The 13001-nt window shown below is 43.4% G+C and overlaps 1 protein-coding gene across 4 annotated transcripts in view; it reads right to left on the bottom strand.

Annotated features, from left to right (window-relative positions):
* Nucleotides 1–1469, bottom strand: part of PSD4 (pleckstrin and Sec7 domain containing 4) — a 33274-nt gene extending 31805 nt beyond the window's left edge. For 3 of the 4 annotated variants that reach the window (XM_073241144.1, XM_073241137.1, XM_073241165.1), the window contains exon 1: nucleotides 1185–1469. The gene's annotated coding sequence lies outside the window, so the exon portion shown is untranslated. Of the gene's footprint in view, nucleotides 1–918; nucleotides 1111–1184 lie in introns of those variants that run through there. The other variant, XM_073241158.1, reaches the window with a different exon arrangement.
* Between the last annotated feature and the right edge of the window lie 11532 nt (nucleotides 1470–13001).

Here is a 13001-nt window from a genome sequence, read left to right as displayed (position 1 = left end):
ATGTAGAAAGTCTATTTGCTACCTTTTCTAGCAAGGCCAGTTCCTATTTGTTTCACTGTCATGCCCATCATTAACCTGCTTTGTTTTTTACAGCACTTCTCACCCTCTGAAACCATGTGATTCATCTGCTTGCTTGTGTATTTTCTCTCTCCTAGGGCTCATATGCAAACGAGAGCATTTGTATCCCCAGTGCCTACAGGCCTGATTAGTTGGCACTCAGTCAATATTTGCTGGATGAATGAGTGAGTGAGTGAGTGAGTGAGTGAGTGAATGAATAAATGAATGACTCTTCTACATACCCCCACATAGAGGAAATAAGGTGTCTGAAAGAAAAAATGAATCACTCAGCACTACCTGCTATCTAGACTTGAGCTTGTTACTTAGGCAGAGGGACTCAAGGACATCCAATTAATTGCTAATTACATTCAGTCAGCTGTAGGGGAAGGGCTGGGCTAAAGAGGTTCAAGGGCAGGTGGAGCCCTGCATGGCCCAGTTCTTCACCTGATGCTGGCTCCCTGACCTGGACCTGCAGGTCACAGACACTGGCTGTGGGTGGGAACACTGACTGGACAGCAAAATCCATCTTGCAAGCTGGAAAAAACCTGCAAGGAACTCATATCCCTGACTCTATCCTCCTACTAACCAACAAGCTAGACTCAATTCTCAGACCACAATGGAGTACTAGAGGGGGATGTGAGCTTGTCAGCTGAGCAGACACTGTTTACCTTCTCCCAAGAATATCTGAGGCTTTCTGGTCAGACACACCCAGAAGGGCCAAAGAGAGGGGCCAGCCTCCAAGGGGGTGGAGAAGAGCTAGCACTCTGGGGGCAGGAGGGAGGAGGGCCATGGTCAGGAGCATCAGGGGCCACAGAGGCACAGGGCCTGGGAGACAGGCAGTGACGCCTTCGTATCACCCACCTCTAATACTGGATGGCTTTCAGGGATCCTCCTGCTCTCCAGGCGTGGGCAGGCTCTCCTGGAGGGGCACAGCCAATGTCCCCTTGCTGTCCCTGTCCCTGCCATCCTATTAGGTTGGATTCCCAGGGTCCGCCGTGGGCCCTCCACCGCCCTGCAGCCTCTTCCCGGCTCCAGACCCCTTGATCACATTGCCAAGACCCCACAGCTACATCGCAGGTGCCCACGGGTCGTGGCGCCCCAGCCCTGCCCTCACCACGTGCCCTTACCCATTTCCCGCGGGGCTCCTGCTTGGGCCTCCAGGCGCCCCGGGCGCCCCACGGCCGGCGTCCAGGCCTCTACAGGGCGCGGGCCCGGGCCTCCAGGCGCGGGCCGGGGGCGTCCAGGCGCGGGGCTGAGAGCGTCCAGGCACGGGGCCGAGGGCGCGTCGGCGCTGGGCCGGAGGCGGCTGCGCGGGCCGGGGGCGTCCAGGCGCTGGGCCGAGGAGGCTGCGCGGGCCGTGGGCGGCCAGAGGCGGGGCTGGGGACTGTGCAGTGCGGGGAACCGGGGGCGACCAGGCGCTGGGCCCTGGGCGGCTGGACCGGGCCGGGCCGGCTCCGGCAGAGGAGGACCGGGTTTCCGGGAGGGAGGGCGGGGGCCGGGCCGGGGCGGGGCGGGCCGGGGGCGAAGCGGTCCGACTGGTCTGGCGGTGGCGTGGGCGGAGGGGCGGGGCGGGGGCCTCTCCGCGCCACCGCCCACCTGCCTCTCCCGAGCCGGCCGCGGGCTCTCCGACCCCTCGGTTTACTCCAGTGCAAAAACCGGGAGCAGAGGCCAGGCCCAGGTTTGGTCGCCCTGAGTAAGGAGACAACTCAGAGTCCCTACAGGACCATTACTTATTATTTATTTCGTAGGCGCAAAAAAAAAAATCGCTGTATTCGAGTTGAGAATTTCAGCTGTCGGTTACTTGACTTGGGTGAACTTTTTGCTAGCTGTTTTGGGAATTGGTGGCGTGATGGAAAATAGTTGTGTTTTGTAGCTTAAACGTATTTTAGCAAACCAGGTAAGCTCTTATTTTTTTCAACATCCCACTTGATGGCATGTCTGGTTTCTATTTATTTAAGTGTATAAGGCACCTATGTGGAAGTCTAACTTAAGTGGTTCCATATCTCTGGGACAGCAGTGATGTTTTTAGCTCCCCTAGAGATTGGCAGCCCCTGGGGAAATCTGTCTTTTTATCTGATGATGCCTAAAATGGAGCTGGCCAGGCTCTCTACAAGCAACAACAGCTAGTATTTATCCTGTTAACTATGTGCCGGGCCATAGCTCTCTACCTGTCTAAACACATTTTACACTTACAGCTACCATATGAGGTAGGAAGGTTTCCTCATAATGAGGAAACTGAGGCACAGAGAGGTCACATAACCTGACCAAGGTCACACAGCCAGATAGGCCCAAGAAGCCATGCTCTACATCTCCTGATGTAAGGTCAACAGTCCTATAATAAATCAATTCATTTGTCCACTCTACAAACATTCATGTGCACACACTATATATGTCAAGCACTAACAAGACACTATGGGAGAGAAGGATGAACCAAATACTCCAAAATGTTGCAGCCTAGCAGGGGCGATACCTGTGATGAAAACTGGTCCTGGGGAGGGGATTGTGCTCCCGAAGGGGAAGGTACTGGAAAGGAGGGAGCCACAAAAGGGAGAGGCCCAAAATCTGCACACAAACTCCCCTCAAATCCTTGGCTGATTCCTAAATGAACATACATGGGGCAAGAATTTAAATAATCCAAAGGAAAACAATAGATGGGCAGAAATTTGCGCAGTGAGCTGTCTGCTGCTGGGGAATTTGGCATTCAGGTCATGCTATCTTAGGCTTGGTAAACACGGTGGAATTTCCACTGAAACTCTAGAATGGCCACACTTAAAGATTAAAAACCACATGCCAGGGATATACCCTAGGATTAAGACAAAACCAAAGGAAATACATCCAAAGTCTAAAACCAAGCCTCTGTGAAACTGAGGTGAGCTTGTAGAAATATAACTCCCTGCTAGAACAAAACTTGACTCTTCAGAGGAAAATAACAGAATCCAGAACAATATGTCATACACAATGTCCACCATTCAACAAAAAACTATTAGGCATTCAAAGAAACAGAAAAATGTGAACCTTGTCAAGAGGGGAAAAAATGCAGTGAATTAATATAGACCCACTAAAGGAGAAACTTTGTTCACTAAGGGAAAACTATTTCCCTCTACACTCTCAATACCTCTGACATCAAACATTTGGGTTCTTCCCTCACATTAAGCAGTTCTTCAATCTCTGGATACCAACTGGGTGTCTTACAAATCACTTATGATTGTAATTACCCAGAGTTAGTGCAGATGCTACAGGTTAAGCAAAAGACTGTCCACCAGTTTAGATACCAAGTCCCAGGTTGTCATCTATACTTCCAACCAGCTATAAATCAAGAGTTCATAGGATCCCCCTTCTCAGGTTTGATAATTTCCTATAGTGGCTAACAGAATCCAGAAGTGTACTTACTTACTATTATTGGTTTATTATAAAGTTATAACTCAGGAGTAATCAAATAGAAGAGGTACATAGGGCAAGATATGGGAAGGGCCCACCCCTTCCATACCATCCCCAGGCATGCCACCCTCCTGGCATGTAGATAGATTTACTGACCCAGAATCTCTCCAAACCCTGTTACTTAGGGGTTTTATGGTGGTTCATGACATAGGTATGTTGATTAAATCATTGATCATTGGTGATTGAACTCAGTCTCCAGCCCCTCTCCACTCCTTGAATGAGATCATTCCAGGGGTGGGATGAAAATTCCAACCTTCTAATCACATGATTGATTTCTCTGGCAACAAGCCCCCATCCCTATGGGCTTTCCAAAACTCATCTCATAACTGTAAACCCATGTATTTTTGTAAGGAAGTTGTTATAAAAAACGCAAGATGTCTCTTTCACCTTTATCACGGTAGAGCTAATTGTAACAAAAGATGCCTCTATCACCCCTATCACTCAGGAAATTACAAAGGTACTAAGGGGCTCTGTTTCAGGAACCAGGGGCAAAGACCAAATTTGTATTTCTTATTATATTACAATATCATACCTATGGACAAACAAGATGTTGGAATCAGGATAAAGAATTCAAATGAAAACTATATTAAAGATGTTAACCTACAGCAAAAGATAGATATAATGGGTGAATAGATAGGGAATTTGAGCAGAAATATGATCCCATTATTTTTAAAATAAATAACCAAATGGAACATGAATAAGTCTGTTCCAGAGAGAGGAAACATCTCTACTTTTATTATCCTGGAATGAAGAGACTCCAGTCTTTCCCCTCTAGAGAGGAAGATGTACAGGTTTGTCAGCTTCCCCTGTGTAAGATCAGGGCCTCCCGTTATTGAGGTTCCTCTGCTATAACATGGCCCACATGTGGCAACATATGACCTTCATCATATTACCCTGCAGGAATTGGGGCTGGGGAAGCCTATGCAATAACGTTACTCTGCTGTTACTGTGAGTCATAAACTGTCTCCTATTTTCTGACAGTATCTATGAAAACTGAAATATGCAAACTTACTGGCTTGCATGCTGGGTGATATCTCAGATGGTGAAAAGTCAGTTTCTGGCTTAACAGAGACAAAGGGAAAAATCTTATAAGGAGTCAGAGGGAAAATTACACATTGCATACAAGGACCTAATAATAAGAATGATGGCTAACTTCTCATTAGAAATAATGTAGGCCGGAAAACAATGCAACATCAGTTTAAAATGCTGGAAAATAAAAAAAGCTGTCAACTGATAGTTTTGTATCTAGTAAATAACATATTTTAAATAGAAAGCCAAATAAAGATATGTGCAAATAAACAAAACCTGAGTTTTTGCCAGCAGATCCATGCTACAAGAAAATTAAAGAAATTCTTCAAGATGTAGAGAATGATATAAGAAAAAAATTAGAATCTACTGAAAGAAACATAAAGAACTGAGAATGATAAATATACAAGTAAATATAAAAGACTTTTTCTTTCTTGTATTAAATGACTTAAAAGTCAATTTACATAACTTACAATGTCATTTATCAATTCTATCTCAATAAAGCTGGAAAAAATAATTTTTAAAAAGTCAATTGACAATTTAAATTTTAAAAATAATGTATTGGGGGATTTATAACACATCTAGAAGCAAAGGATATGACAAGAAAGCACAAAATACAGGAAACATATTGTAAGGTTCTTCTATGTGAAGTTTTATAAAATTAATTCAGAGTAAAGCCCAGTAAAGGATATAAAAACAATTACTAAAAAATTAAAGAAGTCAGGAAAGTAAGGAAAATATCAGCCAAGATCAGAGGGGACACATATAAAACAAACAGCTAGATTGAAAACACCAATAGTTACATTACACACTCCATTTAAAAGGTAGAGCTTGCCAAAATGGCTAAGAAAACAAGACCCAGACAGGTTGAAAGTAAAGGGATGGGAAAAAATATATTATCTAAATACTAAGCCTGAGAAAGCTTTGTGTGGTTATATCAGTTTTAAACAAAGTCTGTAATACATAGATTATTCCCAGAAATAAAAGTGTCATTTTATAAAGATAAAAGGATCAATTCATCAAGGGGACATAACAATTATAAATGTGTACATGTCAACAAAACTTTCAAATACATCAAGCAAAAATTGATAGAGCCAAGGGGAGAAATATAAAATACACAATTATAGTTGAATATTTTAACATCCCTGGGAATATTTTAACACACTAAGGGACAGTAATCAATAAAGCAAGTTCACACAAAATCAATAAAGGTATAGAAGATTTAGACATTGTCATTCAGCTTTACCAAATTAACGTTATAGGATATTATGTCATCAATAGCAGAATGTTTTCAAGTACACATGAAACATTAACCAAGGCTGACCATACAGATGATTATCAATCTCTAAATTTCAATAGGTTGACTCATGTAGATCACATCTTCTCGATCACAATGGAATTAAATTATAAATCAACAAACAATAGTATTTTATCTAGAAAATAACCAAATATTTGGAAATCAAGCAGAACACTTCTACATAACCCATGGGTCAAAAAAGAAATCAAATTAGTAAACAATTCAAGCTGAGATGGCACAAAGACAGATAAACAGATCAATGTAGTAGAGTTAGACTGTTCAAATACAGATCCACACATACATATGGTTGATTGGCACCTTTTGACAAAGGTGTCAAGCCAATTCAGTGGAAAAAGGAAAATCTTTCCACAAATGGTTCTGGAATGCCTAGAAATCCATGTGGTAAAAAAAAAATAAAATGAACCTTGGCCATATATCTAGATATGTAAAGAAAACTTTCAACTCAAAAACAAGCAGACTGATAACCCAACTAAAACACAGACAAAGTATCTGAATATACATTTCTCCAAATAAGATGCACAAATAGCCAATAAGAACAAGAAAAGATGTTCAAGAACATTAACCATCAGAGAAATGCAAATCAAAACCACCTTGAGAGAGTACCTCATACCATTATGCTGGTTGTGATAAAAAAGATAATAATGGTATTGGTGAGGATATGGAGAAAGTGTATCTTTGTACACTGCTGGTGGGATTCTAAAATGATCTGGCATCTTTGGAAAACAGCTTGGCAGTTCCTCAAAAGTTAAACATAGAAGTACCACATGACCTAGGAATCACATTTATCGGTACAGATACAAAAGAAATGAAAATACATGTCCACACAAAATGTGTACCTGAATGTTCATAGCAGCTTTATTCATGACACCCAAAAGTGGAGCATTCCAAATGCCCATCACCTGATCAATGAATGAATAAATAAATAAACGAAATATTATTCAGCCGTCTGAGGCATAATACTACAGTATGGATTAACTTCAAAAACACTATGCTAAGTGAAAGAAAACACAGTCACAAAACACCACATACTATGATATTTCCACTATTTAAAATGTTCAGAATAGGCAGATCTGTAGAGACCAAAAGTAGATGAGTGGTTGAATAGGCCTGGGGGTAAGGGGAAACAGATAACGGGTTTCTTTTTGGGGTGATGAAACTGACTGTGGCATGATAGTTGCATAACTCAACAAATAAACTCATATTAGTCAAGGTTCTCCAGAAAACCAGAGCCAGGAGGACACACAGATAGACAGAAGAGAAGATTGACTATAGGCATTGGCTGATGATTTGCCATCTGCAAACTAGAGAGGCAGGAAAACTGGTAAGATAAGTCATGGTCCAAATCCAAAGGCCCGAGAACCAGGGGAGCTTATGTCCAAGGGCTAGAGAAGATAGGAGTCCTAACTCCAGCAAAGAGATCGAATTGACCCTTCTTCTGCCTTTGTGTTCTACTCAGCCCTCAATGGATTGGCTGGTGTCCACTGGCGTTGCTGAGTCCGTGTTCTTAGTCTACTGATTCAAATGCTGATCTCTTCCAGAGACACCCTCAGACACACCCCGAAGTAATGTGTTACCAGCTATCTGGGCATCCCTTAGCCCAGTCAAGCTGACACATAAAACTGGCGGCCTTCACAATACTAAAAGCCATTGGATTATACACTTTAAATGGGTGAATTGTATGGTGTGTGAATGATTATATCTCAGTAAAGCTATTGCAAAAGAAAAAAGAACCTTATGTTTTACCTCATGCCAAACATAAAATTAGCTCAAAATAGATCATAGACCTAAATATAAAGAACCAAAACTATAAATATCTAGAAGAAAACAGGAGGAAAACTTTGCAACTTTCCAGGAGGCAAAGATTTTTCTACAACTTGATAAAAAGAATGGGTAAATTGGACTTCATAAAAAATTTTTTTTGTTCTGTTCATCAAAATACCCTGTTAGGAAAATGAATCGGCAAGCTCCAGATTGTGAGACTATATTCACAAAACATGAATCTGACAGAAGAAACATCCAGATCATTGTCAACAACTACGGATCAATAAAAAAAGGACAAACCACTGAGAATAATGGCCAAAAGACTTGAATAGACACTTTACAATAAAAGATAAATAAATGGCCAATCAGCACACGAGAAGATGCTCAATTTCACTAGTGCAAAATAATCATATGAGATACCACACCATCCCCCACGTGGCTAAAATTTGAACACTGATAATACCAAATATGGACAAGAGAATGGAACAACTCCTACCCTCATACTTTGCTGATGTAAAATGGTGCCACCCTTTTGGAAGGCAGTTTAACAATTGCATGGAAAATTAAACATACATCTACTATGTAACCCAGACATTCCATTCCTAGCTATTTCCCCAAGAGAACTGAAAATAAATGTCCATGAGAAGACTTATAAAAAGAATATTCACAGCTGCTCTATTTGTCGTATATAAAAATAGGAAACAACTCAAAATGCTACAAATAAACAGTTGTGGTTTATTCATAAATTGGAATACTAATCAGCTATAGAAAAAGACAACATACTGATTTCCCATGACAGTGTGGATGAACCTCAAAAGCGTTATGTTGAGAGGAAGAATCCAAATAAGAAAGATCATGCACTGTATGATTCCATTTATATGAGGCTGTGAAGAGGACACAGCTCATCTATGGGGATAGAAATCAGAACAGTGGTTACCTCTTGGGTGGGGAGAATTGATTACAAAGAGGCATAAAACAATTTTCAGGAGTTATGGAAATGTTCTACTTTTTCAGAGAGGTGGTGGTTACACAAAATGTATGCATTTGTCAAACTCACGAACTGAGCATTTAAAATTCATGCAGGAAATTGTGAATCGCACCTCAATAAAAAGGTGATAATCATAACCTTTTACCTTGTTGCTTAAAATTCGTTAATGGCTCTTGATTGTTCAGAATCTAAATTTCCTCACATACCTAATGAGGTCATGCATGATCTGAACTTGAGCGTGGTAACTCAGTGAATTTATATTAAAAGAAAGAAAAAACAAGTGTCACCTGATTTTAATGTCACAGGCTTTGTGAAACCATCATCATTTGCCTTCACCAAATCTTTTACAACCAGTGAGAAGTTCATAAATATAATTTTATTCTATTGCTCCTGAGTTAACTGGGGAAAAAAGCATTGGGAAGTATGATCGGGATATTGACAGGAGGCAGAATGGTCCCACAGACCTATATTTCTGGGCTCCTAGGGAAAAGTCCCTCCTCTGGAGTCTGCTGGGAGGAGGAGAATCACCAGGCACTGGGAAGTCCTGGACTGATCTTCCTTCCTAACCTCATTGAAAACTTGGTGTGGATGGCTGAAAGGGAAATTGTCACTTCAGGGCAATAAAGCTGTCATAAGAAAAATGAACACTTGGAAAGGTATTTGGGACAGGTGCATCCTTATTTCTGGGCAAAGAATTGGGGACATTGCAGTTTTCACTTGCAAAGCAAAAACCATCCTCCCAAAAGGCGGCGTTAGAGAGTTGTTCTGCAGACAGTGTGAACAGGAGACCACGGGCAGCATCTCTGCAGCCTGCTTCCTCGTGTTTCTGTTTTAAGTCAGGGTCAGACTTCAGTGCTTGCAAAATGTTGCTTCTTGGGAATGTGTATCTTACTGAAACAAATGATCACAGACCAGGTTTTCTGCTGGTGATTGAAGGGCAGCACTGAGTGCTGTTTGGGGACACAAGTGCCACCTAGTGGTACAAGAGCTGCGGAAAGAGATGTTCTTTCCGTTTTGGAACCCCCTGGGGCACCTTGTGAACTGGAGGCTCTTGGATTATCTGGAGACACTGCCCTTGCACAGACATTGAAGGATAAAAAGGAGAGGAGGGAGGTAAGTGGCAGAGGTTTTGGGCAAAGGTTGGACAGACGTGAGAGAAGGCTCCTCATGCGTCATCCCAGATATACCAGATTGGAGGGTGGGGAGTAGCTTCGTGTCAGGGGGCAGTGAGGGACTTCAGAGGAAGCAGGGTCAGGACCAGGATTCAGAGGGTGTGATCTGCTTTGCCTCCACACTCTGCAACATCTGGAGACACTTGGGTTATCACAATATTAAATCAGTTCTTACAGAGAGCTTTATACCAAATACTTTTACCTATGTTATATGTAATCGTCAAAACAGCTCTGAGAAGTATTATGATCTTGGTTTTCCAAATGAACACAGTGAGCTTCAGGAAGCTTACGTAGCTTATTCAAAATCATCCGGCTATTAAGTGGTGGAGCTAGACCTTATTCCTGGGCCTTCTGACTTCACATCAGAGATTTCCATTGTTTACCTGAAAATGCCCCGTCTGGACACCAGCTCTCTCTGCTGCTGGCTCCCTTTGTCTCTGCTCCTTACAGCATGTCTCCCTAATTGAGTGCCTCCAAAGGAGATACAAACATACACTTTCACTAGGCGGGTTGCTCTGGTCTGAAGGGATGGGAGTTCTGCCCAAGAATTTGGTTCAGAGATAACCATAAATGTCAGCTCTGCCCTCCTGGCCTGCAAGGGCCCTGTGTTTAGCAAAGCATGTTGGTCTGTGGCTGGGGGAGATGTCAGCTCCTTTACAGAAGACAGCCACAGAGGTACAGGCATTGGGGTTTGGCAGCTAGAATGAGGCAGGCAGTGGGCTTCAAGGAAAGAAAAAGGCCAAAAATAAGGCACTTGGCCAGGTCTGGGCATCTGGCCCTGTGGGGTGGGTGCTGAGCACAGGGAAGGCTTGAGACTAAATCTGCTGCTCGGTTTTAATTGTGGCTGTGCTGTCTCTGCTGGGATCCTTCATACACTAGCCGCACCTTTCTTCTTCTCACTTTATTCCATCACAGTCCCTTCTACTGAGATTTTTGTGGCTCTCACAACAGGGACATAGAGACACCCAATTTGTGCTCTTGGGTCTCCATATCTAAGGAGAAGGAATTATTATTTCCCTGATTCACACCACAGCACATAAGAAACAAGACAAAAAACTGGAAATGCAAATTAACTATGTAAAAATACTACCAATGACGTGTATACATTTGAACAGGTTCACACCCGTGGCTTAGCTCCTTAGGGAACAGTGTGTGCTGCCTCCAGCACAGAGCTGACATAGAGCAGGTGCTTGGTGAACAAGGTTGTTGAATTAATAATCAGGCACTGATGTGGGGAAATGACCCGGTCTTAATGGAGCTTAAACTGTAGTAGGGAAAGGGACCTAAATAAGCAAACAGGCAAGTACAGAACAGGTCGGAAGGTAATCATTGCTAGAAAGAAAATTAAGGCAAGGCACAGAAACAGAAAGTAGAGGAGGCACGGGGGAGGGGTACAATGGTACTTTAACCAGGGTGGTCAGAAAGACCTCTGTGATAAGGTGCCCTATGTGCAAAGAAAGAAGAGTGAAAATAAATGGGAAATGCATATGAAATTAATGTACTTCAGAATATGTTTGCAATGAGCTTCTGTCCATTTCAGGTACGGGGCAGGGTGCTCTGGAGGTTGCAAAATGGAAAACAGTCCCTAGCTTTAGGGGCTCAGGGAGGGTTAACACATGCATACCTAAAAAAGCCCCATCATTACCATGAATGTCAGGGTCTGGGCCACGGGTCCTGGGGGAGGGTCCAAGACATTGGGTTATTGAGGACTGGCTTGAATGGTTCTCTATGGCTTCATGGAAAAGTTGCCCAAGAGCCTGGGTTTGAAGGTTGACTAGGTATTAGGTGGAGCAGGTGGGGAGAATGTGCACTCCAAAGTGGGGCATGGGGTGAGGGAGGGATAGACTTCAGAGTTTGCAAGGCCTGTTCATGCCTTAGAACAAAGGCTTCCATCCTTCCCAACACCACTGGCCAGAACCAGCAGGATCTGACCCCTGCCTACATGTCCCCTGTCCCTGTGCTCCAGCCACAGGCCTTCAGTGAAGGGAAAGAAAAAACTTCCAAGACTAGTAAGAAGAAAGACGATGATGCCAGAGTGCCTCTATCATGGCCCAAGGAAGAGTATGCCTTGACTCCAGGACACAGCATTCCTACCCCTTAGCAGGGAGACCCTCAGACTAGAGGTAGAATAACAAGGTGAGGGAGTTTGAGGTCACCAGCCACTGAGATCACTCCTCTGCTCTGAACCCAAATCAACTTTTCTGAGTCATTCCTCCTGGGGAGAGAATGAAGGCGTGGCTGTTCCCTGTGGATCCAGACCCACTCCTCACCACAATGAGTGTCTTGATCTCTGTTTATCTGCCTTTTGTTAGCTCCATTCACCACCCACCAACACAAAATACTTCCCCTTGCAGGTGTGTGGCTTGAGCTACTGTGTTGAGTTTTCGCGGTATGTATTTTCCCTGGTGGTGGGTGGCGGGAGGGGGATTTCCGCATGTCAGTCATCCAGGTCCACAGCTGGAAACAGGACCCCAGGATGTAGATTTTCAAGCAGGTACAGAACACCCTTAGAATTCCTTGGGTCTGTATTGTGGGGAAATGTTCTAATGTTTCTGAAGTTCTGCAGGCGAACCCACAGAGAACCACAGATCTGCTCTAACCCTCCTTTTGCAAGGTTTTGTCTTCTGGGAAGCATTGCTTTGTACAAACATACTCGATTTGTGTAGTGACTCTTCTGTGAGGGGTGTTTGGATTGTTTCCAGTTGGGGGTTATTGTGGACATTGGTGCTAATTCCTTTGGATGATAGACATCAATGATAAACATCTGTGGGACCCTTGTCAGGGGCCAGATCCTCCATGTACTTTAAGAGGTAAATAGCCCAAACTAGAAATAAACTACAGTGGGATTAATAGATGCATGAGAATAAACTTCCCTCAGAGTAAAAGCAGCTTTTTCTTAGAGGGGCTTTAGACAACTAGACCTTCACCAGCCAAGAGCCTGCACTGAGCTCCAGCTGGGCTTCTCCAGGTCCTTCCAGAGCAGAGAGGAAAGGCAGACACATGGGATTAACTTCAGTAAAACGCTGATCCCTGGTGGACACTTCTTGAACTGCCTCATTTTCTTACCCTCACAGACGGCATTCAGCAGAGACCCAAAGGCAAAATGTTCTTGTGACTGAATGTCCCTCTTTGACAGCTTTCTCAGGTTTGAGGCTAAGAACCCCAAAAGACACACTTTGCTCTCTCTCTCCAAAATTTGCTGGGAGCTGAGTTTAACATCAAGCATGTTAAGGCCAGGTAC

The sequence above is a fragment of the Manis javanica genome, chromosome 1 (assembly GCF_040802235.1).
Source record: "Manis javanica isolate MJ-LG chromosome 1, MJ_LKY, whole genome shotgun sequence".
Classification (NCBI taxonomy): Eukaryota; Metazoa; Chordata; class Mammalia; order Pholidota; family Manidae; genus Manis; species Manis javanica.
This window is presented reverse-complemented; position numbering and strand designations above follow the sequence as displayed.